Consider the following 27,846-nt stretch of genomic DNA (forward strand, 5'->3'; position numbering starts at 1 on the left):
TGGAAACCAGATTCTGGATCAGTGGTGCTGGAAGAGCACAGCAATTCAGGCAGCATCCGAGGACAGGCAAAATCGACCTTTCGGGCAAAAACCCTTCATCACCGAAGACGTCATCAATGCTAATGAGGGATGGGGAATCCTGGTTCCTGAATGGGTGGCTCAGACGGTGTCATTCCCAAACACATGTTTCTGTGATTGGTTTGTGTGGGACCCAATGTGGATCTGTCAGAATCGACAAAATGTGAAGTGGATGGTGATTCTGTTCCTGTCAGTCTGACTGAGGGAGATTTGTTTTGTGTCTGGAACACAGAAAGTGACTGTGGTATTGGCTCGGTTTCCTTTTGTTCCTTGTTGTGCTGATGTGGGAGTGGAAGGGCGTGTTTCTAGCTCCGCAGGTCTGTTTCTGGTCCTCTCTCTGGGCTGGAATTAACACTGAGTTTGCCACTTTTCTCAGTGGTTAGCACGACTACCTCACCGCGCCAGGGACCCTGGTTCGATTCTAGTTTCGTGCGACTGTCTGTGTGGATTTTGCACATTCTCCCCGAGTCTGAGTGGGTTTCCTCCGGGTGCTCAGTTTCCCTCTCACAATTCGTGGGCGGCACGGTGGCACAGTGGTTAGCACTGCACTGCTGCCTCACAGCGCCAGAGACCCGGGTTCAATTCCCGCCTCAGGCGACTGACTGTGTGGAGTTTGCACGTTCTCCCCGTGTCTGCGTGGGTTTCCTCCGGGTGCTCCGGTTTCCTCCCACAGTCCAAAGATGTGCAGGGTCAGGTGAATTGGCCATACTAAATTGCCCATAGTGTTAGGTAAGGGGTAAATGTCGGGGTATGGGTGGGTTTCGCTTCGGCGGGTCGGTGTGGACTTGTTGGGCCGAAGGGCCTGTTTCCACACTGTAATCTAATCTAATTCGAAGACGTGCAGGGAGTTGAATTTGCGATGCTAACTGCCCATAATGTTCCGGGATGTGTAGGTTAGTTGCATTAATCAGGGGTAAATGCAGAATTATGGGGAATGGGTCTGGGTGGATTACTCTTCGGAGGGTCGGTGTGGACTTGTTGGGCCGAAGTGCCTAATTCTACACTGTAGCGATTCTAAGACTGTGAATGTTTTCTAGGTTTGGGGTTGATGGAATTCGTTCTCAACTGCACGGAGTTGGAGAGAGATGAAAAAAAAAAGTCCCTATTTAAAACTTTTCTTGAGTCATAGGTTGAAAATGTCTGTCTTGACTGTGGGATTAATATATTTCTGAGAACTTGATTGCTAACTGTGGGCCCAGAGACCGATATATAACTGTTTGCTTTGCAAGTAACGACAGCGTATCAGAACCACGTTGCTACTCTTTTTATTTAGGAGTATTGAACTTTCACGCAGGGATTTAGAGCAATTGTCCTTCTCTTATGAATGCCTGTTAACCAGCAACCGTTAGCATGCTATATATGTCTCACTTTAACCTTATATCTATCTTAGACATTTGGCATGAATTCAACACCACCGAGGCTCTGGTCCTCTGTGTAATAGTCAATTAGTGTTACTTCAGGACAGGTTTAATTCTGTATCCATCAAACACTGATGGAAGCGATAAAACTTTACACCATTTGCCTGCCACTTGCAAATGTTCCTCCAATCTGTGCCTATCCATTACTGGGAGGTTTTTGTTTACTCTATTTCACAGTCTTTACATGTCAGTATGTAACTGGACTGTAACTCAAACCTTCTGAAGTGTAACCTGTTGTTTCTTACTCTGTAGGTGTCAGTCATTAACATAAGAATGTGTCTCATTTAGTATCTACAATTTTGAGTGTGACCAAACACCACTTTAGACAGTCTCAGGTAGGACTCCCTCCCCTCCACAGCAAATCCTTACAATCAACTTCTGCGATTTGACAGTAAGTTTGTATTTATAACTGCAGCATTTGGCAAGAGGCAATATCTTGTACATTGCAGAAATTGACAATAACAATTTTATTGCTGATGTTACACTGTTTGTCAGTTTCTCACCAATAGATAGTTGCATTGTATCCTAACAATTTAATGCTTTGCAACTGACTCCATATTTCATTCTGTAACTGCCAGTTTGTTGTTTCTAAACTTGTTTTTACTCAGTTTTTGTGGTTTTGTTCGCCGAGCTGGAAATTTTTGTTGCAAACGTTTCGTCCCCTGTCTAGGTGACATCCTCAGTGCTTGGGAGCCTCCTGTGAAGCGCTTCTGTGGTGTTTCCTCCGGCATTTATAGTGGCCTGTCCATGTCGCTTCAGTTCCAGCTGTCTGCTGTAGTGGCCGATATATTGGGTCCAGGTCGATGTGTTTGTTGATGGAGTTTGTGGATGAGTGCCATGCTTCTCGGAATTCCCTGGCTGTTCTCTGTTGTCCCAGTCGAATTCATGTTGCTTGTCGTCTGACAGGGGACGAAACGTTTGCAACAAAAATTTCCAGCTCGGCGAACAGAACCACAACAACGAGCACCCGAGCTACAAATCTTCACCCAAATTTGAACTCAGTTTCTGTCAATGAATGGCATGTGAGAGAGCAAATATCTCAACATTTCTAACTTTCAGATGAATGTTTTTTTTTTCACTCCATCCCCGTTATATTACGGTGACTTGTAATTGAATCTGTCAGTGTGTGGTCTGTGAGCACACACAGTAAGTTACAGATAAAGCTAAAGGTGAATGTTGCCTCCCATTTCTGTCATGCAATTGCAGAGTATACACTACAGTTATGAATTTATTTCAGGATTTTGTCAGTTTAAATGTCTCAAAGCAGAGGACAAAAAGAAAAATCAGAATTCTGTGACATTTTTATCTGTCTGTGTGCACTTAGCTCTGAGAATATGTGAGTGCTATCAAAATGTACCTGTCAGTTTTTTTTAATGAATTGTTTTAAACCTTCACCTGTCAGTTTCTGCAATGTGAATGTTTATGTGCAGTTTTCATTCTGTACCGGAGTTTCAACTACATGAATGAATGAGTACATTTGAAAGTATCTATACCTTTCAGTGTGTGCTCTGTGAATAAATGTGTACTTACAATATTTGTCTCTGTTTAACATGACACTTGCCAGAAACTGCAGAAGCTCTTTTTATTTCAAATCTCTGTTGCTCAACATGCAAAAGATTTTATCATTTGCCATCAATGTCTGGGTAGCATGGTGGCACACTGGTGCCAGGGACCCAGTTTCAATTCCCCAACCTTGGCTCATTGTGCAAACTGCTCCCCACGTCTGCATTGGTTTTGTTACAACAAACCTCTTTACTAATTTAAAACCAGCAACACAGAAAAGATTTATCCCATGCAGTAATCTGTGAAAATTCAATAGCCAAGAACACATTAAAGATTAATAGCTTTATTTATTAAAGTATAACAGAGTGATTAACTAACAACTACTTACAACTCCTTCCTCGAACCTATCTTCTATAATACTACTCTGATCGAACTCCTGATTAAGATTTACAAAACAAAACTTCATACCTCAAAACCAGGCAACTTTTGGTTCTTTTCTGTATTCCTTTCTTTTGTTCTTCTTGGAGATTGTGCTTCACAGGTCACTGATCGATAAAGGTACCTTTAAGAGAGCTATTTTTCAGGCAGTCTTTTTACATGCTGGTGGTTTGGCAATTCTCCTTCTAATAGTTAATTTTTTCCCGGTCTTGTACCTTCAGAGCATCGGACTGTATCATTGGCTTATAAGATTGTCAATATACTCAATTCATACTGGATTGGAATTTGGTATTTTCGGGATATAATTTAAACCGATTGGTTGAATTCAATTTTGTTTTTGTCTCCAGGCAAGCAGCTCCTTGAGTTGTTTGACCAAATGTTACTTTTTTTTTCAGAACACTTGGTGCTGTCCAGAAGTTCAACTGGCTTAAAGGTAGTTATACTCACGTCTTCAGAACAGTTTCCTCTGGGTATTCCAGTATCCTTCCACAGTCCAAACAAGCAGGTTAGCTAGATGGTAAATGGCACTGTAATATTCAGCAATGTTCAGAATAGGTGGATTAACTATGTTTAAGATGTGGTTATGGGGGTAGGCGTCTATATCTGGGTGAGATGTGCTTTGGCAAGTTGTTGCAGGCCTGTGGGCCGAATGATCTCTACCTGTACTGGAGGAACTCTGTACTGCAAATTAAAGTGAGACATTTTATACCATTGTCAGTCTCTGGCACTCTGAAGCAGGTTGGAAAATTTTTACAACTTTTATTCAAAAGGTACTGTTTAGGATTGTAAGTTATTTTCTGGATTGGTCAGTCTCTGGTCTGAATGTGTACTTTGAATTTATTGTTCACATGTTTATAACAAGGCCAGTATGAGAGTTTCTTCATTCCGTGCCCAATAATTTCTGGGTATCTGTCTGAATGCATACCTTTTCATGTCAATGTTTGATTTTCCTTTGGACTACTTGAAAACAAAGTATTTATTCAGTCATTTTGTCTGAGATTTGTTCTACTTTTTGTGGAAACAAATTAACTTGCAATATTTGTTTCAATCTGATGCTTGGCTGCTATTTAATTCCTCCAGTCTGGATAAAAAGATTCAAGAATTACATCCAGTCAGAGAGTCAGACAGCAAGTTTAAGCCATGGTGAGATAATTGGATGAATAATTAGTCTGAATTTTTATTTACTTCTTTCCCAACTTAAGTGGAATACATTGTGAACATGCAATAGGTTCAGTATTTTCTAATAAACAAGTAGAATTTACTTTTCGATTTAAAAGCTTTAGGAAGTTCACTTTTAAACTGGGACTGACATACTTCACTCTCACACTGTCCTGGATAACTTGTTTAATGAAATGCTAGTTCTCCCAACTGTGATATCATGCCCCTCATGACTTTTCTATTTTTGCCTATAGACCTACGAACCTGACAGTATTTCTGTAAGTTGCAAGTTATTCTGTCTCCACTGTGTATTGGCACCATCTTACTCTTTGTTGTGTCCAGAAATTATCTCAGTTTCCTTCAAGTCCTTCATGACACAAATAAGGACAATAACTGGAGCAATCTGCAACTGTTTGTTCTTCTGTGAGTACAGAACTAATCTTGTTTCTTCCATTTACTTGTACGGTTTGTGTACTCAGAAAGTACTTTCTACCTGTCAGTCTGTGCTATCCTTCAAAACTCAGCTCAGATGTGACAGACGGTCAACAGATTAGAGCAACGTTGTCCAGTGAAAAACTTGGAAACTAAAATTTAATGTTGTCTACACGGGCTGTTGTGTATACGTACTGATTTTATGTATAAAAAACATTTTTGAACGGAATAGTTGTTATGATACAAGGATGCCAACACTCACTTGATCCTGCGTTGTGTTACTGAGCAGTTTAAATGTTTGCTGTAAAGTGGACAGCCAATTAGCAAAGGAGAGCATTTTCAGTTCATGTTTCCTGAAGTGAATGGTAAAGACTTTATTTTCTTTGACTGTTTGTGTCTGTAAGATTCACTGGTAAGTGAAACCACAACATATTGTCTAGTCCCACTTGCCAGCATTTGACGCGTATCCCTCTAAACTTGTATATATCCAGGTGCCTAGAAAAGGTTGTGATTGTACCCACTACCTCCACTTCCTCTGGTAGCTCATTCCATTCAATTGCCACCCTCTATGTGATAAAGTAACCCCATAAATCCTTTATAAATCTTTTTTCCACAATTCAAACCTGTGCCGTCTATTTTTGCACTCACCCACATTTGGAAAAAGACCTTGGCTATCACCATATCATGCCCCTCATGATTTTCTCAACCTGTACAAAGGTCACACCTCATTCTCCGACAGTCCAGGGATCAAAGCAACAGCCTGTTCAGCCTCTCCCTAAAACTCAAAACCTCCAGTCCTGGCAATGGAAAGTCCTGATGAGAGTAATGCAGTTGACGTGGTTTACATGGACTTCTGTAAGGCCTTTGTCGAAGCATAACCCCCCCCCCCCCCCCCCTCCGACCAGGGATGAAAGACTCAGCAGGCAGGCAGGCAGCATTCAGGCAAGTGGTCGGTGTTTATTCAAGCAGAAACGGGTTAGTGCAAGGAGAGGGCCAAATGATCTTCTCCCGAGACTGGCCTCAGAACAGAAGTTCATGACGCACTCTGATTTTACAAGAATAAGCAATATTGTTTCTAAATTTTCTGATAACAATCACATACAACTTGATTATGATGTTCCTCCCTCTTAGTTTGCATACCGTAATCAATGAGGCACCTAATCAATGATGGGCATTTCCATGGACAGCTCCAGGATCCCCGACCTCTCAGAGTTTAGAGGACACTGTAATCTCTAGGCCTTGCAGTCTTTCTATGCATCCTATTCATTCACATTCCAAAGTTATTTTCTAGTCACCCTTGGGTTTCTCTCAGTCTAGCTTGTCTCTCATGACTGCTTGAATATTGTTATTCATTGTATTCCATTTTATAAAGTTCAATTGCTCCTCTGATATAATTAGCACAGTGGGGAATATATGAAGAAAAAGACAAAAGGACAGTTTGTTTTGACTTACTTGCCATCGACTTGTAATTTTAATTTCTGTTATAAAAACTCAGTTACAAAATGTAAAGTAATTTAGCTATCCCAACTATTAGCACTTTGTGATTAATGGGCTGTGAGCAATCTATTGTGTTCTGGGTGTAAGAGAAGTCATTATCTAAACCTTCACTTCCAGGTTTAAATGCTTCTTTTCCTCTTTATGCTTTAGTATTATGCACCTATATTTTAGGCTGGAAACTACTGAGATGATGCTACGTCTCTTTACGAGAACCTAATTCTTAATATTCTAACTTATTTCAAGAAACTACATACTATAAGATAACTTGAGCTGTTTTAGGGCATTAATGGGCTGTAACTAGCACCTGGTGTCTGATCATTAACTGGGAATATTACCCTTTCATTTAATGTGGCTAGAATTACTCATTTATTGGACCTTCGGTCTGCTTGTCAGAACTGTTTCGAATGGGACCAGGCTGGGCCCTTCTTACTGTCCTCGCAGTGGCTTATTGAATGATATCATTCTGCCTTACTGTGCGAGTAGGCTGCTTGGTGTAGTTTCTTCCTGCCATTGCGTTTCACATCCTGCTGTTTAATTCTTAAAGGCCAGCTTGTGTTAACAGATATGGGACACTCTATTCTGGCCAGGTACAGGCCACCCCTACAGCCTTTGACAAAGTCCCATATAAAAGACTGGTCCAAACCCAGCTCTTGGAGTCTTAAGCAAATTGGAGCTGAAATGAGCTTGCAGCCAGGATGCAAACTATAATGGTGGTGGGTTGTGTTTGTGACTGGAAGCCTGTGACCAGTGGTGTACCACAGGGATCAGTGCTTGGACCCTTGCTGCTTGTTATGTACATATTAACAATTGGATGTGAATGTAGAAAGTATAATTAGTAAGCCCGCAGATGAATTTTTCATGTGGAAATATTACACGTTTCAGTGCAGCCTTGGAGTGCAAAGGGCCTGTTCCTGTGCTGTATTGTTCTTTGCTCTCTGACATGAAAGTTGGTGATGTTGTTGACAGTGAGGGAGATGGTCTCAGGCTACAATATGAGGACATTGGGGACTGCAATGACAGATGGAATTTAATCCTGATAACTGTGAGGTAATGAATTTTGGGCAGTCTAATAAGGGAAAGAATTACACAATGAAGGATTGGTCCCGAGGGAGTACTGAGGAACAAAGGGACTTTGGTGTACAAGTCTATAGATCACAGAAGGTGTCAGCACAGGCAGACAGGCTGCTGAAGAAGGCATACAGAATGCTTTCCTTCAGTACCGGAGCTGTTGAATATAAGAGCAAGGAAGTCTTATTACAACTTTGTAAGACAGATCAAATACTGTGTGCAGTTCTGATTGCCACACAATTAGAAGGAAGGGATTGGCTGGAGAGGATGCAGTGGGTTGAAAAGTCTCCTGAAAAGGGACGACTGTATGAGCTGGGTTTGGTTTCCTTGGAGCAGAGAAGGTTGAGGGAGGATCTGACTGAGATATACTAAATTGTGAAAGATGCCTCACTGTCACATGGCAAAAGTTGAAGTGGAGGGGAAAACAGTTTAGAGGATATCTGAGAAAAATATTTTGACGTAAAGTTTGTAATATGCTGCCTGAGTGTGTGATGGAATACTCTCACAGCATTTAAGCAGCATCTGGATATGCCGTTAAGAAACCAGGGCATAGTCGGCTATGGGCCAAGTGCAGGTAAATGGCATGAATGCAGATTGGAGTTTGTTGGACATCATGGACATGGTGGACTGAAGGGTCTGTTTTTCTGCTGTATGACTCTATAACTATAAAATCCTTGTAAATGTTTTCTGCACCATCTCAAGTTTAACAACATTCTTCCTGGAGAAGGGTGATGAGCATTGTATGCAATCTTGCAAAAGTGGCATCACTGACGTCTTGTACAGCCACCACATGACATCCCAACTCCTACACTCAATGTTCTGACCAATGAAGGCAAGCATGCCCAATGCCTTTTCACCGCCCTGTCTACCTGTGACTCGACTTTCAAGGAAATATGAACCTGCACCCCTCAGTCTCTTTGTTCAGAAACAATCCCCAAGACCCCACCATCAAGCGTAAAGGTCCACTCCTGAATTTGTCTCATCAAAATCTAACACCTCACATGTATCCAAACTAAATTGAATTCTTCTCGCAAAAAGATAAAATGAGCAGCTCGGGGGTGGGGGTATACTTACCAGTGGTAAGCCACAGGATACAGGTCTCTGGCACAGAATCTGTCCCTGCTGCTCAAATGTGAAGCGGGGAGAGGAACATCGCATTAGTCATTGGGTTCTCCATAGTTAAAGGGACAGATAGGATGTTCTGTGGGAAAGAGAGAGACTCATGGTTGGAGTGTTCCCTCCCAGGTGCCAGGGTGCATGATGTCTCAGATAGTGTTTTTGGGATCCTTGAAGAGGAGGGGGAGCTGCCCCAAGTCATGGTCCACCTAGACACTAACAACATAGGTATGACAAGGGATGTGGATTCAAGGCAGAAAGTCAGGGAGCTAGGATGGAAGCTTGGAGCTAGAACAAACAGAGTTGTTATCTCGGGTTTGTTGCCTGTGCTACATGCTAGCGAAGTGAAGAATAGGGAGAGAGAGGAGTTGAACAGTTTTTCACAGCAGAGAGCGGCGCGAGCTGGGCGGAAGTGAGGTTGGAGAGCAGAGCTGGTCGGGAAGGTAAGTGATTGATATATAAAGAACTTACCTCGACGCCAACGGTCTTTTCACCTCAGAGAGTGGCGCGAGCTGGGCGGAAGTGAGATTGGAGCGCAGAGCTGGTCGGGAAGGTAAGTGATTGATATTTGAGTGGGTGTGTTCTGGACCCCAGGCCATACATAGTAGGGCCTCCCTCCCATCCTCCTCCTCGAACCTAATTTTAAAGTCCACAGGTAAGCTACTCAGTGTTCTTGTTTTGGATACGAGGTGTAGGGTAATGGCAGCGCAGGCAGTGGAATGTTCCTCCTGCAGGATGTTTGAGGTAGGGGTGACCACCGATACTCCTGCCGACTTCATCTGCAGGAAATGCAGTCAGATCCTGCTCCTCACAGAACGAGTTAGGGAACTGGAACTGCAGTTGGATGAACTGAGGATTATTCGAGAGGCTGATAGAAGCGACAGGGACATAGCTACGCCAGAGAACAGAGGTAGCTGGGTAACAGTTAGAGGTGGGAAGGGGAGGAAGCAAGCAGTGCAGGGATCCCCTGTGGTCGTTCCCCTAAACAATAAGTATACCGCTTTGGATACTGTAGCGGGGGACGGCCTAGCAGGGGTAAGCTGCAGTGACCGGGTCTGTGGCGCGAGGTGTGGCTCTGAGACCCAGAAGGGAAAGGGGGAGAGGAGGAGAACACTAGTTATAGGAGACTCTCTAGTTAGAGGGACGGACAGGTGGTTCTGTGGACATGGGCGAGACTCTCGGATGGTTTGTTGCGTCCCGGGTGCCAGGGTCCGAGACGTCTTGGACCGTGTCTTCTGAATCCTTAAGGGGGAGGGTGTGCAGCCAGAAGTCATGGTGCACGTTGGCATCAACGACATAGGTAGGAAGAGGGGTGGGGAGGTCATTCAAGAGCTCAGGGAGTTAGGCTGGAAGCTAAAAGCTAGGACAGAGAGTCGTCATCTCTGGGTTGTTGCCGGTGCCATGTGACAGTGAGGCAAGGAATAGGGAGAGTGTACAGTTGAACACGTGGCTGCAAGGATGGTGTAGGAGGGAGGGTTTCAGGTATTTGGACAATTGGACTGCATTCTGGGGAAGGTGGGACCTGTACAAGCAGGACAGGTTGCACCTGAACCAGACGGGCACCAATATCCTGGGGGGTAGGTTTGCTAGCACTCTTCAGGGGGGTTTAAACTAATTTGGCAGGGGGATGGGATCCGGACTTGTAGTCCAGCAAGTAGGCTAGCTGTTTGTCAGGATGTCCAAGAATGTAGGGAGGCTGTGAAGAAGGTAGCACTGACAGGGAATACTTGCGGACACAGAGATGGGTTCAAGTGCGTATACTTCAACGCAAGGAGTATCAGAAATAAGGTAGGTGAACTTAAGGCGTGGATCGGTACCTGGGACTACGATGTTGTGGCCATCACGGAAACGTGGATAGAAGAGGGACAGGAATGGTTGTTGGAGGTTCCTTGTGACAGATGTTTCAGTAAGATTAGGGAGGGTGGTAAAAAAGGAGGGGAGGTGGCGTTGCTAATTAGAAATGGTATAACGGCTGCAGAAAGGCAGTTCGAGGGGGATCTGCCTTTGGAGGTAGTATGGGCTGAAGTCAGAAATAGGAAAGATACAGTCACCTTGTTGGGTGTTTACTATAGGCCCCCCAATAGCAGCAGAGATGTGGAGAAACAGATTGGGAAACAGATTTTGGAGAGGTGCAGAAGCCACAGGGTAGTCGTCACGGGCGATTTCAACTTCCCAAATATTGATTGGAAGCTCTTTAGATCAAGTAGATTGGATGGGGCGGTGTTTGCGCAGTGTGTCCAGGAAGCTTTTCTAACTCAGTATGTAGATTGTCTGACCAGAGGGGAGGCCATATTGGATTTGGTACTCGGTAATGAACCGGGACAAGTGATGGGCTTTAGTGGGTGAACATTTTGGTGATGGTGACCACAATTCTGTGACTTTCACCTTGGTTATGGAGAGAGATAGGTGCGGGCAACAGGGTAGGTTTTACAATTGGGGGAAGGGTAATTACGATGCTGTAAGACAGGATCTGAGGAGCATAAGTTGGAAGCATAGGCTGTCAGGGAAGGATGTCGTGGAAATGTGGAACTTTTTCAAGGAACAGATACGACGTGTCCTTGATATGTATGGATCTGTCAGGCAGGAAAGAAATGGTCGTGTGAGGGAACATTGATTGACGAGGAAGGTTGAATGTCTTGTAAAGAGGAAGAAGGAGGTTTACATAAGGTTGAGGAAACAGGGTTCAGACAGAGCAGTGGAGGGATACAGGATAGCCAGAAGGGACCTGGAGAGCTAAGAGAGGGCATGAAAAATCTTTGGCGGATAGGATCAAGGATAACCCAAAGGCATTTTATACGTATGTGAGAAACATGAGAATGACGAGAACGAGGGTAGGCCCGATCAAGGACAGTAGTGGGAGACTGTGTATTGAGTCGGGAGAGATAGGAGAGGTCTTGAATGAGTACTTTTCTTCAGTATTTATGAACGAGAGGGGCCGTATTGTTGAAGAGGAGAGTGTGAAATGGACTGGTAAGCTAGAGGAGATACTTGTTAGGAAGGAAGATGTGTTGGACATTTTGAGCAACTTGAGGATAGACAAGTCCCCCGGGCCTGACAGGATATATCCTAGGATTATGTGGGAAGCAAGAGAGTACCGTTGGCAATGATCTTTTCGTCTTCACTATCAACGGGGGTGGTACCAGGGGACTGGAGAGTGGCGAATGTTGTGCCCCTGTTCAAAAAAGGGAATAGGGATAACCCCGGGAAATACAGGCCAGTTCGTCTTACTTCCGTGGTAGGATAAGTAATGGAAAGGGTACTGAGGGATAGGATTTATGAGTATCTGGAAAGACACTGCTTGATTAGGGACAGCCAGCACGGATTTGTGAAGGGTAGGTCTTGCCTTACAAGTCTTATTGAATTCTTTGAGGAGGTGACCAAGCATGTGGATGAGGGTAGAGCAGTGGATGTAGTATACATGGATTTTAGTAAGGCATTTGATGAGGTTCCCCATGGTAGGCTTATGCGGAAAGTCAGGAGGCATGGGATAGAGGGAAATTTGGCCAATTGGATAGAAAACTGGCTAACTGGTCGAAGTCAGAGAGTGGTGGTAGATGGTAAATATTCAGCCTGGAGCCCAGTTACAAGTGGAGTTCCGCAGGGATCAGTTCTGGGTCCTCTGCTGTTTGTAATTTTTATTAATGACTTGGATGAGGGAGTCGAAGGGTGGGTCAGTAAATTTGCAGATGATACGAAGATTGGTGGAGTTGTGGATAGTGAGGAGGGCTGTTGTCGGCTGCAAAGGGACTTAGATATGATGCAGAGCTGGGCTGAGGAGTGGCAGATGGAGTTCAACCCTGCCAAGTGTGAGGTTGTCCATTTTGGAAAGACAAATAAGAATGCAGAATACAGGGTTAACGGTAGGGTTCTTAGTGAGGTGGAGGAACAGAGAGATCTTGGGGTCAATGTTCATAGATCCTTGAAAGTTGCCACTCAGGTGGATAGAGCTTGTAAGAAGGCCTATGGTGTATTAGCGTTCATTAGCAGAGGGATTGAATTCAAGAGTCGTGAAGTGATGTTGCAACTGTACAGGACTTTGGTTAGGCCACATTTGAAGTACTGTGTGCAGTTCTGGTCGCCTCACTTTAGGAAAGATGTGGAAGCTTTGGAGAGGGTGCAGAGAAGATTTACCAGGATGTTGCCTGGAATGGAGAATAGGTCGTACGAGGATAGGTTGAGAGTGCTAGGCCTTTTCTCGTTGGAACGGCGAAGGATGAGGGGTGACTTGATAGAGGTTTATAAGATGATCAGAGGAATAGATAGAGTCGACAGTCAGAAACTTCTTCCCCGGGTACAACAGAGTGTTACAAGGGGACATAAATTTAATGTGAAGGGTGGAAGGTATAGGGGAGATGTCAGGGGTGGGTTCTTTCCCCAGAGAGTGGTGGGGGCATGGAATGCGCTGCCTGTGGGAGTGGAAGAGTCAGAATCTTTGGTGACGTTTAAGCGGCAATTGGATAGGTACATGGATGGGTGCTTAAGCTAGGACAAATGTTCGGCACAACGTTGTGGGCCGAAGGGCCTGTTCTGTGCTGTATTGTTCTATGTTCTATGAACATGTGACTAAAGGGATGGAGTGGGAGGGAGAATTTTGGATACCTGGTTAATTGTGGCTCACTCTAGAGTAGGTGGGACTTCTACAAACATGATGGTCTACACCTGAAGCAGAGGGGTACCAATATCCTGGGGGAAGTTTGCTAATGCTCTTTGGGAGGGTTTAAACAAATTCAGTAAGGGAATGGGAACCTAAATTGTAGTTTCTGTGTCCAGAGGTTAAGAGTAGTGAGGTTAGAAATATGGTTTCAATGTCACAGGAGTGCACCGCCAAACAGGAAGGTGGTTTGAAGTGTGTCTACTTCAACACCAGGAGCATCCGGAATAAGTTGGGTGAACTTGCAGCATGGGTTGGTACCTGGGACTTTGATGTTGTGGCCATTTCAGACACATGGATCAAGCAGGGACAGGAATGGTTGTCGTAGGTTCTGGGATTTAGATGTTTCGGTACGAACAGAGAAGATGGTAAAAGAGGGGGAAGGTATGGCAATGACAACATTACAGTGGTGGTAAGGATGTACAAAGACTCGTCTAATGAGGTAGTATGGGCTGAGGTTAGAAACAGGAAAAAAAGAGAGGTCACTCTGTTGGGAGTTTTCTACAGGCCTCAGAATAGTTCCAGAGATGTAGGGGAAAGGATTGTAAAGATGATTCTGGATAAGAGAGAGTGTAACAGGGTAGTTGTTATGGGACACCTATAACTTTTCAAAATATTGACTGGAAATACTATATTTTGAATACTTCGGATGGACCAGTTTTTGTCCAATGTGTGCAGAAGGGTTTCCTGGCACAGTATGTAGACAGGCCAACCAGGGGAGAGGCAACAATGGATTTGGTACTGGATAATGAACCCGACCAGGTGTTAGATTTGGAGGTAGGTGAGCACTTCGGTGAGAGTGACCACAATTTGGTTATGTTTACTTTAGCGAAGGAAAGGGAGGTCGGTATACACCGCAGGGCAAGATTTATAACTGGGGGAAACGGCAATTATGGTGCGATTAGGCAAGACTAATGACGCATGGATGGGAAAGGAAACTGCAGGGGATGGCACAATTGAAATGTGGAGCTTATTCAAGGAACAGCTACTGCGTGTCCTTGATTAGCATATACCTGTCAGGCATGGAGGAAGTGGACAAGTGAGGGAGTCTTGGTTTACTAAGGAAGTTGTCAAGAGGACGAAGGCGGCTTATATTATAATGAGGCGTGAAGGCGCAGCTAAGGCGCTTGAGAGTTACAAGCTAGCCAGGAAAGACCTAAAGAGAGAACTAAGAAGAGCCAGGAGGGGACAAGAGAAGTCTTTAGCAGATAGGATCAAGGAAAATCCTAAAGCTTTCTATAGCTATTTCAGGAATAAACGAATGACGAGAATAACTTCCGGGCCAATCAAAGACAGGAGTGGAAAGTTGTGTATGCTGTCCGAAGAGATAGGAGAAGTGCTAAATGAATATTTTTCATTGTCTTTTTCCCCGTGTGAATACCAATGTTGTTGTGGAGAATACGGAGTTACAGGCTACTAGACTAGATGGAATATAGGTTCACAAGGAGGTGGTGTTAGCAATTCTGGGAAGTGTGAAAATAGATAATCCCCTGGGCAGATGGGATTTATCCTAGGATTCTCTGGGAAGCCAGGGAGGAGATTGAAGAGCCTTTGACTTTGATCTTTGTTGTCATTGTCTACAGGAATAGTGCCAGAAGACTGGAAGATAGCAAATGTTGTCCCCTTGTTCAAGAAGGGGAGTAGAGACTACCCTGGTAGTTATAAATCAGTGAGCCTTACTTCGGCTGTGAGTAAAGTGTTGGAAAAGTCTACAAGAGACAGGATTTATAATCCTCTCGATAGGAATAAGTTGATTAGGAATAGTCAATATGATTTTGTGAAGTACAGGTCATGCCTCAAAAACCTTATTGAATTCTTTGTGAAGGTGACCAAACAGATGGATGAGGGTAAAGAAGTTGATGTGGTGTATATGGATTTCAGTAAAGTGCTTGATTAGGTGTTTTCAGTAAGGTTCCCAATGGTAGGCTCTTGCACAAAATATGGAGGCATGGGATTGAGGGTGATTTAGCGGTTTGGTTCAGAAATTGGCTATCTGAAAGAAGACACAGGGTGGTAGTTGATGGGAAATGTTCATCCTGGAGTTCAGTTACTAGTGGTGTATCGCAAGGATCTGTTTTGGGTCCACTGCTGACCTGGGTAAGAGCGCAGAAGGATGGGTTAGTAAATTTGTGGATGACACTAAGGTCAGTGGAGTTGTGGACGGTGCCAAAGGACATTGCAGATTACAGAGGCACATGGATAAGCTGCAGAACTGGGCCGAGAGGTGGCAAATGGAGTTTAATGTGGAAAAGTGTGAGATGATTCACTTTGGAAGGAGCAATAGGAATAAAGAGTACTGGGATAATGGTAAGGTTCTTGGCAGTGTAGATGCGCAGAGAGACATCCATGTACATGTGCGTAGATCCCTGAAAGTTGCCATCCAGATTGATAGGGTTGTTAAGAAGGCATACAATGTGTTAGCTTTAATTGGGAGAGGGATTGAGTTTTGGAACCATGAGGTCATGCTGCAGCTGCACAAAACTCTGGTGTGGCCGCACTTGGAAAATTGCGTCCACTTCTAGTCACCACATCACAGGAAGGATGTGGAAGTTTTGGAAAGGGTTCAGAGGTGATTTACTGGGATGTCATCTGGTCTGGAGGGAATGTCTTACGAAGAAAGGCTGAGGGGCATCAGGCTCCATTAGAGAGAAGAAGTTTGAGAGGTGACTTAATAGAGACACATAAAATAATTAGAGGGTTAGATAGTGTGGACAGTGAGAGCCTTATTCCTTTGATGGTGATGGCTGGCAAAAGGGGACATTGCTTTAAATTGAGGGATGATAAATATAAGACAAATGTCAGAGTAGTCTCTTTACTCAGTAGTAGTAGAGGCATGGTATGTTCTGCCTGCAACTGTAGTGGACTCGCCAACTTTATGGGCATTTGAATGGTCATTGGATAAATATATGGATGAAAATGGAATAGTATACTGTGCTGTCATGTTTTATGTTCTATTATCTCACTAAATCTTTCCTACTCCATCGTTTCAAATTACAATTATGTGATCGCATTGATTATTTGAGAAAATGGTATTGATTTTCTTGTATTTAATATCAGACTTCATGGGAATGCAGGGCTACTTGTAGAAAATGAAAGTTAATTTGAAATAATGGCACAAGAAACCTTTTTGGTGAAGACAGAGTCATAAAGAAAATCTGTTCCTGCAAGTTGGAGAAATGGAGAATGACGTTGTGCTAAAGGTGGGGATGGCAGCTCCTCTGCCACCATGATACATTGATGGAAATGGAATGCTGTCTGAGTGGGAGTAGAATTGTTAGCTGGATGTCTCTGACTGCTGCAGACCACAATGACTCCACATGAGAGTGATCATTTCCTGTTGCCTGCAGTGTATATGAAACTCCATAACTGTCAGTCCCTGCTCTGCAGTTATGATGTTTGTATTGTGAACTAATTCTGAATCAGTCAGTTGCTGTGTGCGTGTGCAGTAATTATTTTCCACTGTCAGGAACAACATTAGAAATTCCTGGAGAAACTCAGTTCTGAATAGCAGCCACTAGCCCCAATACATTAACTCTACTTTCTATCAATGGATGCTGCCAGACGTGCTGAATTTTTCCAGCAATTTCTACATTTGTTTCTAGCCCCTAGCATGTTCAGTTTTATTTATCAGGCTTTGGCGCACAATGGGTGTTTGGAATTCACATTATTTAATTGTCATGTCTCTGTATGTGACAAAAATTCATTAAACGTTTAACTCTGTCCTGCCCAATCACTAATAAACTTAATAACACTGTTTCATCCAGTAAATTGGTGACTTTTGTCTGGTTTCCTTCTATCTCTGTATTTAACGTCTATGTTATATATGGTTTTCTTTTCCATCTTGATTTTAACTTTAAAAAAGTCATATTAAATGTAGATTTAACGCCTATCCCAGGCACCTATTTCAGATAAGAATTCAGTCTAAACCCCTTGAAAAATAGTGTAAAATATCAATGGGCTTGACAATATTAGACAAGAACTTTCAAAAGCTGATTGGCAGCAGATGCTCGCAGGTAGTTGATGGCTGGAAAATAGGAAACCTTCAAAAATGAGATAACAAGGGTCCAGAGACAGTCTGTTCCTGTTAGGGTGACCGGCAAGCCTGGAAGTGTAGGGAATGCTGGATGATGGTGAAATTGAGGTTTTGGTTAAGAGAAAGAAGGAAACATACGTCAGGTATAGACAGGAGAGATCGAGTGAATCCTTCGAAGAGGCAAAGACAGTAGGAGTATAATCAAGAGGGAAATCAGGAGGGCAAAAAGGGGGCACGAGATAGCTTCGGCAAATAGTTTTAAGGAGATTCCCAAGGGATTTTATGAATACATTAAGGACAAAAGGGTAACTAGGGAGAGATTAGGGCCTCTCAAAGATCAGCAAGGTGGCCTTTGTGTGGAGACGCAGAAGATGGGGAAAGATACCAAATGAGTATTTTGCATCAGTGTTTATTGTGGAGAAGGACGCAGAAGATATACAATGGGGGGACATAGATGGTGACATATTAAAATGTCCATATTACAAAAGTAGTATTACTGGATGTCTTGAAACGCATAGAGGTGGATAATCCCCCAGGACCTGATCAGGCATACTGTATAACTCTGTGGGAGGTTACAGAAGTATTTGGCATGTCCCTTGTCGAGATATTTTTAACATCGCTAGTCACAGGTGAAGTGCCGGAAGACTAGAGGTTGGCTAACATGGTGCTACTATTTAAGAAAGGTGATAAGGAAAAGCCAGGAACTATAGGCTGGTGAGCCTGCCATTGGTGTTGGACAAGATATTGGAGGGAATCTTGAGAGACGGAACTTACACGTATTTCGACAGTCAAGGTCTGATTCGGGACAGTGAACATGGTCTTGTCCAAGGGAAACCATGATACACAAACTTGATTGAGTTTTTTGAAGAAGTAACGAAGAGGATTTCCCCATGCGAGACTGGTTAGCAAAGTTAGATCTCATGGAATACAGGGAGAACTAGCCATTTGGAAACAGAACTGGCTCGAAGGTAGAAGACAGAGGGTGGTAGTGGAGGGTTGTTTTTAAGACTGGAGGACTGTGAACAGTGGACTGTCACAAGGATCGGTGCTGGGTCCACTACTTTTTTGTCATTTGTATAAATGATTTGGATGTGAGCATAGGAGGTATGGTAAGTAAGTGTGCAGATGACACCAAAATTGGAAGTGTAGTGGACAACGAAGGAGGTTACCTCAGATTAAAATGGGATCTTGATCAGATGGGCCAATGGGCTGAGGAGTGGCAGATGGAGTTTAATTCGGATAAACGCGAGGTGCTGTATTTTGGGAAAGCACATCTCAGCAGGACTTATACACTTAATGGTAAGGTACGAGGGAGTTTTGCTGAACAAAGAGACCTTGAAGTGCAGGTACATAGTTCCTTCAAAGTAGAGTCGCAGATAGATAGGATAGTAAAGGCGGCATTTGGTATGCTTTCCTTTATTGATCAGAATAGAGTGCATGTTGAGGCCATACTGGACATTGGTTAGGCCACTTTTGGAATATTTCATACAATTCTGGTCTCCTTCCTATCAGGAGGATGTTGTGAAACTTGAAAGGATTCAGTAAAGATTTACAAGGATGTTGCCAGGGTTGGTGGATTTCAGCGAGAAGGAAAGGTTGAATAGGCTGGGGCTGTTTTCCATGCAGCATCGGAGGCTGAGGGGTGAACTTATTGAGGGTTATAAAATCATGAGGGCATGGATAGGATAAATAGACAAGGTATGTTCTCTGGGATGGGGGAGTCCAGAACTAGAGGGCATAGGTTTACAGGGAGATGGAAAAGAAATAAAAAGACCCAAGTGGCAAGTTTTTCATGTAGAGGGTGGTACATAAATGGAATGAACTGCCAGAAGAAGTGGTGGAGGCTGGTACAATTCCAACTTTTAAAAAGCACCTGAATGCATATATGAATAGGAAGGGTTTGGGGGGATATGGGCCGGATGCTGGCAGGTGGAAATAGATTGGGTTGGTTTATCTGGTCTGCATGGACAAATTGGACTGAAGGGTCTGTTTCTGTGCTGTACATCTCTTTGACTCCATGATTGTTGAGGGTAGAGCGGTGGACGTGATCTATAAGGACTTCAGTAAGATGTTTGACAGGTTTCTTCATTGTAGACTGGTTAGCAAAGTTAGATCACATGAAAATCGCAGAGAACTAGCAATTTGGACACAGAATTAACTTAAACATGGAAGACAGAGGGTGGCGGCGGAGGGTTACCTTTCAGACTGGAGACCTGTGATCAGTCATGAGCCACAAGGATCAGTGCTGGGTTCACTGCTTTTCGTCATTTATATAAATGATTTGAATGTGAACACAAAAGGTTTGCAGATGACACCAAAATTGGCAGTGTAGTGGATAGCAAAGAAGGTTCCCACCGAGTACAAAAGGATCATAATCAGATGGGCCAATGGGCTGAGCAGTGGCAGGTAGAGTTATTTCAGATAAATGCTAGGTGCTGCACTTTGGAAAGGCAAATCAAGGCAGGAGTTATATACTTAATGGTAAGGTCCTGGGGAGTATTAAGAAACAAAGAGACCATAGAGTGCAGGCTCGTAGGTCCTTGAAAGTGGAGTCGCTGGTCGATAGGATAATGAAGACGACATTTAGTATGCTGTTCTTTATTAGTCCGAGCACAGAGTTTTCGGGGTTCGGACGTCATGTTGATGCTGTACAGGTAATTGGTTCAGCCGCTTTTGGAATATTGTGTGCAATTTTGGTCTCCTTCCTATCGGAAGGATGTTGTGAAACATGAAACATTCAGAAAAGATTTACAAGATTGTTTCCAGGGTTGGAGTGTTTGAACGAAAGGGACAGGCTGAAGAGGCTGGGGTGTTTTCCCTGGAGTGTTAGAGGCTGAGAGGTGACCTTATAGTATTTTATAACCTTTATAAAATTCTGACCTTTATAAAATCAGGAGGATTATGGATAGACTAAATAGACAAGGCATTTTCCCTGAGGTGGGGGAGTCCAGAGCCAGAGGGCACAGGTTTCAAGTGAAAGGGGAAAGTTTTAAAAGGGACCTAAGGGGCAACCTTTTCATGCAGAAGGTGGTGTGTGTGTGTGTGTGTGTGTGTGTGTGTGTGGAATGAGTTGCTAGATGAAGTGGTGGAGGCTGGATCAATTCCAACATTTAAAAGGCATGTGGATGCGACATGAATAGGAACAATTTAGAGGGATGTGGGCCAAGTGCTGGCAAACGGCATCTGTGTTGGCTAATGGGATTTGATTAGTTTCGAATATCTGGTTGGCATAGGTGGCTCAGACCGAATGGTCTGTTTCTGTGCTCAACATCTCTATAACTCTCTGGCTGTGATTTATTACAATTATTGGCAAATGGGGTGATGTACGTAAAGAATGGAGAGAAAAAGAAAAAAATTAATTCCTCCGAGGGAATTGACTCTTGATTTGAAAATTTCTCTCTGGAAATTGAGTCAATGTGTGTCTAATTCAATCTGCTCTGTGACTGTGGAAAGGATGTTCTTCAGTCTGATTGTAGTAACATAACTGCTGTTTGTTAGAAGGAACTGATCACACTTGGTTTTGTACTGAGGACATATTACACTGTCATTGTCCTTCAAGTAATTGTCTGGAGGGAGATAGAAAATCAACATTAAGTCAATGGAATAATTTAATAATCATTTGGCTGTTCTTCCTTCAAGACAGCAATTCCAACAGGACCACAGGGCTGATTCTATTATTGCCTGAGCTGCTCTTTGGTGACTGTATCAAAAAAACATCTGTACCAATTCGCTGAGAACCAGATACTAACCAACTCCTCTACAAATGGGATGGGATAATCTAATGCAAGTGCGTGTCTGGATATGAAAGTTTCCTTATCTATCCATACCTGTCAGTTCCTGCTCAGTAAATGTGTGAAGACAATTATCAAGATGAACCTGTTAAATGCTGCTCTGTGAACATCTGAGTGTAATTATCAAACTGTAATTATCAATCCATATAATCTGTGCAAATATGCGAGTGAATACAGTTATCAATCTGTCCCTGTCACTCTCTGGTAAATATATTTACATTTTCTCACCACAGAGACAAATAGGGACAGACTGATAACTACACTCATACATTCATATAGCATAAACTGACAGGTGCAGATTGGTAACTGAACTTGTGTATACACATAGGAGAAACTGCCAGGGACTGGTTCATAAATACATTTAACACATTTTAAATAAATACGATCAATCTCTGTGTGTTTGTCTGATGTGGATATGTGAGCTTAGTTATCCTGTCAGTTTCTGCCCTGCGAACGTGTGTTTGCTTAACCAATCTGTCCCTAATAGTTTCTCCTGTGTGTCTGAGAATGTAGTTATCAACCTGAACATGTAAGTTTCAGCTATGAGAACGTGTCAGTTTCTGTTGTATGAATATTAAATGCAGTCATCAATTTGAACCAATCAGTTTAATCTGTGAAAATGCAGATATTCACCTCTACCTGTTAGTTTAAGCGATATCAACATGTGAGTGCAATTATCAAACAGTCCGGGTCAGGTTTTGCTATTTGACACCAGAGTATCATTGTCAATCTGTTCCTACTACGTCAATATGACAGTGTAGATACTAATGGGTTCCCGTCAGTTTCTTCCCTGTCAATATGTGAATACAGTTATTGAGCAGTACCCATCAGCTTCTGCTCTGAGAGTGTGGTTGTATTAATCAAACTGTAGCAGTTAGTTCAGTGATGTGAATGTGGGAATACAGTTATCATTCTCTTCCTGTCATTTTCTTCTTTGTCAAAGTGAGTGTAACTGTCAATCTGTATCTTTCAGACTCTGCTGTGTAAATACATAAATATAGTTGTCAATCTGTAGCTGTCAGTTTCTGCTTGGTGAATATGTTTCTGTACTTGTCAATCCTTCAGTTTCTACTGAGTTTTCACCTGTCGATATCAGTCTCTGCTTTGTGAATGTGAGAGTTTAATTATCAATCTTTCCCTGTCAGGCTCTGTAATATCAGTGTTTGAGTGTATTTATTCATCTTTTCCTGTCAGTTTGTCTGACTGTAATTATCAAACTGTACCTCTCAGCTTCTGCTACATGAATATGTGAGTGTAATTATCCATTTGATTTGATTTGATTTACTTTTTGTCACATGCACTGAGATACAATGGAAAGTATTGTTTTGTGTGCTTTACAGGCAGATAATATCATACAAAATGCATCAGGGTAATAGAACAGAATCTGCAATACAGTTTTGAAGCTGCAAAGAGAGAGAGATTAACATTAAAATTTGAGCCAGATTAGAGTGGTGCTGGAAAAGAACAGCAGGTCATTTCATCAGGAATGTCCGAAACATCAATTTTCCTGCTCCTCGGATGCTGCCTGACCTGCTGTGCTTTTCCAGCACCACTCTAATCTGGACACTAATCTCCAGCATCTGCAGTACCCACTTTCGCCTTAAAATTTGAGCAGTCCATTCAAAAGTCTGATGACAGCAAAGAAGCTGTTCTTGAGTTTGTTGGGTGGTGTATTCAAACTTCTGTATTTTCTGGTGGTTGGTAGGAAAATATTAGTTTTTATACATAAGATAGGCTGGGTGGAAGGGTGACGAGTAAAAGATAGATGGAGATAGAGTCCAAAGAAAGAGAAGAACAGTTGGACAGACAGAGGAGTGGGGTGACATGGTGTCACAGCATCGGGGACACGGGTTCAATTCCCACCTCGGGCAATTGTCTGTGTGGAGGTTGCACATTCTCCCCGTATCTGCATGGGTTTCCTCCGGGTGCTCGGGTTTCCTCCCACAGTCCAAAAATGTGGTTAGATGAATTGGCCATGCTAAATTGCCCGTAGTGTTAAGTGAAAGGGTAAATGAAGGGGAATGGACCTGGGTGGGTTTCTCTTCAGAGGGTCGGTGTGGACTTATTGGTCCGAAGGGCCTGTTTCCACACTGCAAGTAATCTAATCTGTCAGACTAAGTGGGTGAAAAGTTTATTAATAGGGCCTGTTAGTGGCTAACAATTGGTAGCGTTTAATAGCAGACTAAATGTTAACAAGGCCGGATATGTGGGTTTTTGGGTAATGACATGGGAGAACTCAAGCCCTGTAGTTATTGAACTCAATATTGAGTCCAGAAGGCTGTCGAGATCCCAAGCAGAAAATGAGATGCTGTTCTTCCAGCTTGCACTGAGTTTCACTGGAGCACGACAGCAAGCCTGAGACAGAGATCTTGGCCAGGGAACAGGGTGGTGTGTTGAAGTGGCAGGCAACTGGAAGCTCAGGGTCTTTTTGTCTGGGCAGAATGTAGGTGCTCTGCACTGTGGACATCCAATCTACTCTCAGTTTCCCTAACATAGAGGAGACCACATTGTGTGCATTTTCCTTGCCACCATCAGTTCTGAGGACCGGTCACTAGACCTGAAACATTGCCAGACCTGTGAATTTTCCACTAATTTTTGTTTTGTTATCAATCTCTGCCTGTCAGTTTCTTCTCTGTGAATATGTGAGAGTCGTTATAAAAGTGTACACGTCAATTTATGTGATTTGATATTGGGAGCATAATCAATTTATTCCTGTCAGTTTCTGCTTTATGAATATGAGAGTGTAGTTATCAGTGTTTCTCTGAGATTTACTGCCAACTACATGTGAGAGTTATTTACCAACCTGTCCCTGTCAGATTCTGCTCTGTGCAAATGAGAGTGCAGTTATTAATCTGTATCTATCAGCTTCTTGTTTATAAATGTGCAAATTCATTTATCATACTGTACCTGTCAGGTTTTGCTATGCGAATGTGTTAGTCTAGTTATCAACCTGGACCTGTCATATGTGTGTGTGTGGGATTATTGTTCTCTCCCTTTTAGTTGCCACAGTGTGAATATTGTGAGAGCAGATATCCAATCAATGTCTGTCAGTTTTGGTTGTGTCCATACGAGAGTTTAGGACTTGATGTATACATGTCAATTTCTGCTGTGTCCATGTAAGAATTTAGGAATTGATCTATACATGCCAGTTTCTGCTGTGTGACTGTGAGAGTGAAGTTCTCAATGAGTTCCAGTCATGTTCAACTCTTATATACCAAAGTTGCTCAATTCTCTGGCAGCCAATAATATTCGAAGAGTCTAATGACATCCATGAATCTCTCGTTGATTGCCAGAAAAACTCATCTGGTTCAGTAATGTCCTTGAATGAAGGAAACTGCCATCCTGACCTTGTCTGGCCTGCATGTGACTCCAGACCCACATCAATGTGGCTGCATGGGTAGTATGGGATAGGCAATAAATGCTGGCTGAGTCAGTGATGCCCTCATCCCATGAATGAATTAGAGAAAAGAAAATCTGTGACTGAGATTCAGTCCAACAATAGTGTTTAGGGTGTTGAGATTGGGCCTTAATCTCTTATACATTTTGTGATTTATGACTCAATCACAGAATTGGTACAACCATTCAGCCGGTTGTCTCTGCACTTAGACATTTTATTCTTTATCTGTTCTCCATACTAGTTTCCACTAATTGTTGGGATTCTAATCTTCATTCACTCACTGCCAGTGTCTCAGTGTAAATGCCAATTTGAGATTAGTTCTGCAGTTATTAAACTTTTGAATACCTTGAGTGCCAGTTTTGCTCTGTGTGCAACAGTGACAAGTCAAGTATATGGATGCCATTCTCTATGTTCAGTTGTGTTTTTTCAGCAGGGTGTAGGGTAAACCCGTTCAATATTTGATAAACCTGTGTGATTAAGGCATTAATGTTCGTTCCATACTTACGTTTGCCAAGAATCTGAATTTTATTGTATTCAATCTCAGCTTTCTTTTTACATTTTGTGCGTGCAGTCGTCTTTGGCAGTTGCAGCTGGGCACTGCAATAATGTGAACATCTGATATGAACATCTTCTGAAGTGATTAATAATGTGGACAGTCAATTTATGACTGTCCATATCTGGAAGTAGTTGTGGACCTAAATTGCATTTTTTTTTCCCTTTTACCATTAACTGGCTGAGTGAGAGTGAGTTTTGTGTTGTGCTGCCAATATGTATCACTTTAAAGAGTGGTACTGGTCGAGATCACACCAACATTGTCTGTATGCCTGTGTGATTCCAGTTCTGATACACTTTATGACGTAGGTTTAAGGTCTTACCAATCAGTGTTTCATACATTAAAAAAGTATGGAAATGCTTCTGCATTACTGAGGCCCTCAACCAGAATGGGAGCGTGCATAAAGTGTGCTTTCATCAACACTCAGCTGAGAGTGAGAATGAGAGAGACAGACAGACACAGATGTGTATGTACGTATGTGAATGAAAAGAATAATTTTGTCCTGCTCAGTTACTCATACATGTCCAACATTGCTTCTATATCTGCACTCAAATATACACTTCATATTTATATTTGTTATAACCATGTAACACCATGATCGGTTTGTTCTGATTGATTGTAACTTTAAAAATGCCAAATCTACATATTAATTTAATGCAGCTCAAAAATGTATATTTACTATAAGCATACAGTCTAACCTGCTTCTAACCTTATGAATGGTAATTGGCTTTGAGTAATGGAATTTACTGTCACGGAGGTGGAAAATACTGAAAACAGGTCAAAATAATGTAGATTTATATATCGTCAGTTGTGTTTAACTCTTGGATTGAATGTATACTTCTGGAAATGGAGTTCAATGTGTATCTGACTCAATCCACTCAGACAGTGGAAAGGACCTTCTCCTCTCTGACAGTGGTAACATACCTGCTGGGTGAGAGAAGCAGTTGGTCACTCTTGGATTGGTCCATCAAATATTTGCCTGGAGAAAGACAAAAGAGAAAGCTCCTGTGCATCACTAGCAGCTGAGTAGGAAGATATCAAATGATCAATACAATATTCGGGTCATGATCATTACAATTCTTTGTTTTTGAACAGGGCAAGGTGAACAGTGCAGATCCTGGTTCCACTCGAGCCCTGAGCTCCTTCCAGTCTTTTTGTGTTTCCCAAATTCGAAAACATTTCACTTTGATAAAATAAACTCACCAACATATGGACATCTCCACAAATGGAATGATTGCACAGTTCAATGTCCAGCTCCCAATACATTTAACTGTTGAAAAACAAATATTGGGCAGGATTTCACATACCTGGAGATGTTTATCCGGTGCCTGCTATATTTATCTTACACAGGATTATTACATTTGTTTCTACTGTCCTTTATTTCAAAGTCTATTCGCAATAAAGAGCGTGAAACAGAAGCCAAACAATGAATTCCCATCAGTGTTTAGGGGATTATAAACCCCAAGAATGTCCCACAGCAGCTTCTTCCCGCTCTGCCTCCCTCAGCAGGCCCACACACAGCCCGAGAAAGGCCTCTCTCTTCCCCCCAGCCCGCTCACTCCAAGTTCCGGGACCAGTTCCTGCTCCGCTCGGCCTCTTACAAACAGCCCCCGGTTCTCCCTGAACTCACCCCGAATCAATCCCGGTCTCCGAGCCCCCCCCCTGTTTCCCAGGCTCCCATCCCGATATGCTGCTGGAAGGAGCCTGCTGTTCCCTCGCTTCCCTGGGCGCTGATCTCTCCATCGCGGTCTGTTTCAAACAAACCTCTTGCACTCACTGAGTAAATGCTCCTCAATGGCAGCACTGGGGGAGGGCCTCACGCATGCGCTCCTCTGCTCAGGAACAATCATCGCGCATGCGCTGCTTTTCCTAATGCTTCCCAGAAACAAACATCAATTGGTCATTTTCCCAGTTTGACCAAAGGAACTGAGGCCGTGGGGGAAAGGGCAGAGAAGGTTTCAAGCTGGGAATTGCCTCTTTATGAAGCTCCAATGGAGTTCATTCCCGGGTCATGTTAATAACTCCTCCCTCCGGCTCTCTCACAATCTGATCAGGGGGCGGAGAAGCAGGCGGCCACTCGGCCCGTCCGCTGTGCTCCCCCATTCAATAACATTCCGTCTGATCGAATGTTAACTGTGGTATTTAATCCTGCTGACCCCTCATCCAGAAATATTAACTTCTTGCCCAAAGTAACATACAGAGAGATGGAATAAGTGGAACATTCTTACGAAGGCAGAAAATAACTGATGGAGAGAGTCTTGCATCACAGTGTCTGAGCTTATTTCTGGGTCAGGAGGCATGTGCAAAAGTCAGACCAGGTGTGCAACAACATTTCTGGAACTCGATTTAGTTTGTCGTGGATGACAGATTTTAGTGGCAAGTATGCTGCAGACAGAAACCTTGTGATGTATTGTATGGCACAACGAGAGACCCCAGCTGTTTTTGTTTATTCACTCCTGGAACGTGGATTTCGCTGGCTGAGCCTAGCATTTATTCTCCATCCCTTTGCGAAGGCAGTGTTGAGCCACCTTCTGGAACAGCTGTTGTCCATGTGCTGCCCACAATGCCATGAACACGGAGTTCCAGGGTCTTGATCCAGTGACAGTGAAAGAAAGTGGTTTTATTTCCAAGTCAGCATGGTGAGTGCCTTCGAGGGGAACTTGTCCGACTTCAAGGCGGTGTTCCCTGACATCAGCTGCCTTTATCGTTTTAG

The 27,846-nt window shown here is 43.1% G+C and overlaps 1 long non-coding RNA gene across 2 annotated transcripts; it reads right to left on the bottom strand.

Moving 5' to 3' along the window:
• Nucleotides 1-1,419: 1,419 nt before the first annotated feature.
• LOC148135573 (uncharacterized) lies at nucleotides 1,420-26,875 on the bottom strand. 2 transcript variants are annotated; one of them, XR_015754999.1, is made up of 3 exons: nucleotides 26,764-26,875; nucleotides 26,058-26,112; nucleotides 1,420-4,118 (listed from the first exon to the last, which is right to left on the bottom strand). It is a non-coding gene; the product is annotated as an uncharacterized LOC148135573 (long non-coding RNA). The 2 variants fall into 2 exon arrangements; XR_015754998.1 differs by lacking the exon at nucleotides 26,764-26,875 and adding an exon at nucleotides 26,337-26,746.
• Nucleotides 26,876-27,846: the final 971 nt, after the last annotated feature.

The sequence above is a fragment of the Chiloscyllium plagiosum genome, unplaced genomic scaffold (assembly GCF_037043375.1).
Source record: "Chiloscyllium plagiosum isolate Xiang-an unplaced genomic scaffold, Cpla_swu_hap1 HiC_scaffold_49, whole genome shotgun sequence".
In the NCBI taxonomy this organism is placed as follows: domain Eukaryota; kingdom Metazoa; phylum Chordata; class Chondrichthyes; order Orectolobiformes; family Hemiscylliidae; genus Chiloscyllium; species Chiloscyllium plagiosum.